We start from the raw sequence: 3,332 nt of genomic DNA on the forward strand, positions 1-3,332 counted from the left end.
ATTTTGTGTAATGTACTGCCCCTGTTCCTAAATATATGTCTTTGTAGAGATTCCAGTATGGACCACATACATATGTATATAGATGCATTTTCGAGTGTAGATTCACTCATTTTGCTCCGTATGTAGCCTATAGTGGAATCTCTAGAAAGACTTATATTTAGGAACAGAGGTACGAGGTAGTATCATGTATGACATCTACATATCTAATTTAGCAGCCAGTAGTAGAAATCATTGTCTGCACATAGGGATTACTGGTCGAAAATCCTAGCAAAGCACGCTAGCAGGCACAGAACAATACAAGAGAGAGAGACGTGCTTACAAGATCATAGCAATGCCTCAGTCCAGGTTCTTGGTTGGCCAAGCTATTAGATCCAAAAGAAACATCGTCCTTGTAGTTTTTGCCAGCTGCATAACAGGTAACAGCTACCGGTTAGTATATTTGAAGTACATCGGGCAGGTGATGCTGGACGGGTTTAAAGGTGACAATTACCTAGGCCATGGCGGGTGCTTGGCATCTCTCCAGACGGTGGGAATCAGGTTAGAAACATTGAGGGTGATGACGCTGAGCTGGCTGTCGGGGTCTGGTAAGGAGATCTAGAACCGTCGAGTAGGGTGTTTGTGGAGCAGCTCCGGTAGGGTGGACTACGGTGTGGGCAAAGCAGATCTGTGGTCGTGGACGAGGGCATAGGTGAAGCTGCTCCAGTGGTTGGGTTAAGGATGGTGTCGACGACGCGGATCTGCGGCCGTGGACGGGGCGTCAGAAGCTGCTCCGGTGGTTGGGTTAAGGATGGTGTCGACGATGCAGATCTGCGGCCGTGGACGGGGCATTAGAAGCTGCTCCGGTGGTTGGGTTAAGGGTGGTGTCGACAATGCGGATCTGCGGCCATGGATGGGGCGTCAGAAGCTGCTCCGGTAGGTTGGATGAGGGTGCGAGGAAGCGGATCTAAGGCTGTGGACTTGTGAGTTGGCAAAGCGGCCCCGGTAGGGTTGCGAATGGTATAGGCGAAGCTACTCCGGTAGGGTTGACGATGGTGTCGGCGAAGCGGCTCCGGTAGGGTTGAGGAAGGTGTCGGCGAAGTGGCTCCGGTAGGGTTGAGGAAGGTGTCGGCAAAGAGGATCAGAGGCCGTCGATGGGGGCATCGATGGGGAGGCTCCGGGGGTGTGGACGAAGCATCTCCGGTGGGGAGTACGAATGAGCCACTGCAGATGCGCGGCGGTTGACGAGAGTACCGGCGAAGCAGATCCGCCGCCATGGACAAGGCCGGCACTGAATGGGCTGTGGTACAATGGTGGATGAGCAGTCTACTTGTTTCTAGGGGGTGGGAGGGGTAGATGCGGCCGGAGAAGCAGATCCGGCAAGGTGGACGCCGCTGGAAGTGAATGGGCTATGGTACGCCAGTGGATGAGCAGTCTAGGGTTTCGAGAGGGGAGGGGAGAAAGGGTGATGAAGTACGGACGTTGTGATGTAAGATGCTCTGGTGCTGTGGAGTTAGTCATTTTTGCGGGAGGGGGAGAGGAAATGGGGGTGCCGTGTAGTGGGGGAACCGGAAGTTACCAAAGCAGCCCCGACCTATCATGTAGATGAGGGCGGTATTGTAACTATTGGTCCCCGTGCACCAAGGACAAAAGGGGGATTTCGCATGCTAAAGACTAAGGTGGCGGAAATTTTAGAAGGAGGCGGGAGATTTTGCCGCCCGCGGGATCGTTTGTATCCAGTTTCAACTAATTTTGGACCGTGCTAGCAGGAAGGTCATGCTAGACTGTGTACACGGGGCACATGTCAACAGTTAATAACTAGTGTGAAGTCCACCCCAGAAAAAAGACAATAACTCAGGATGATGCGCCGATAACTTGGACGTTCACACGGGCGCGGCCAATCATACGGGTGTAGTGGCGCGTTCACAAAAAAGGGATCAAACGCTCAGCCTATGTATTTCTCGTGTAAATAGATAATTTAGTGCCATTGGTTATTTACTTTAAACATAATGCATTGACGTGTTAGTGTAGAGGCGCACAAAAAGAAATGGATATTGTAGTCAGCTACTTAAAAGTGTTACCTCATATGATTACATAGCCTCCATTTCATAAATTGCGTACCCGTTGAATTCATATATGAATATTACATATATTACTTCAAAATAGAAACTTAAATCATCCAAGACTTATGAATTTGAATGCAAGAGTAACAATGGTGCATGTACATAATAGCTACATTGGTTGTTTGAAGAAACATCACTGTAACTTTGGCATGCACAACTGAAAAGGTTTATTTAAATAGAAAAAAAATGTGATATGTGAGTGTCCAATCTTTATAGCGTTGAATCGATATTGTACATTTGGCCATGATATGAAGTAGATATTGACTTATGTTCAAGCGATGCACGTCCACGATCGCTAGATAGTGATACGTGAATAAATTGTGTAATCTCTCTCACACGCATACATATCTCATTTCCCTGTGGGCATCGGAATCACACACGCGCACTTCGTGTGTTTCTCTCCCTCCGTTAGGGTTAAATTCGTCTTTCTACCCCGTCCTACAAGTCTCTCACACAGAAACACACACGCTCTCTATGTCTAACACACCCACCCCTTTAATTCCGCCCACCCACAGCCACTAATGTCTCAAAGTATAATAATGTCTCTCGCACATATGCTATCTACCTATCCCTTAATATAGCTAGATATGTGTCACACAAACTCCTTCTCCCTACTAGCAAGATGCCCATGCGTTGCACGGAACATCAGGATGCATTTGTATGAGAAGTTTATCTTGTGGGAGAAAATGATGAACGAGGGAATGCCTTATTTGCAAATGCGGAGAGGGGTGTGGGTATCTTTTTGCAAAATTGCCATAGTTTCCTTCCTATCCGTCGGATATAAATCGGATGGCCTATATTGCAGGGTGGCGGGAACACCATCATCACCAACTCTGTTTTTATAAGAGTAGAGATATGTGAGTGTCACTGCCCCCCCCCCCACACCCACACTTCCCAACACCGAAGGAGTAGGGTGACACCTCGATCTTGATACTAATCTATCGACTGGCTTCTCTCTCAAACATACACACACTACCTGGCACCGAAGGAGTAGGGTGGCACATCGATCTTGATAATAATCTATCTACTCCTCTTTCAAACACACACACACACACACACACACACACACACACACACACACACACACACACACTAGTTGTGCCTCTGTGCCTACCGCGCACACTCTCGATGTGTCTTTCTCTCCCCCCCAACAATGACAACAGAAGGGTGACAACTCGATCTAATCATAATCTATCAATTGGTTTCTCTCTCAAACATTGTGTCTCAGTGCCT

This window comes from Triticum aestivum, chromosome 7A, assembly GCF_018294505.1.
Source record: "Triticum aestivum cultivar Chinese Spring chromosome 7A, IWGSC CS RefSeq v2.1, whole genome shotgun sequence".
In the NCBI taxonomy this organism is placed as follows: domain Eukaryota; kingdom Viridiplantae; phylum Streptophyta; class Magnoliopsida; order Poales; family Poaceae; genus Triticum; species Triticum aestivum.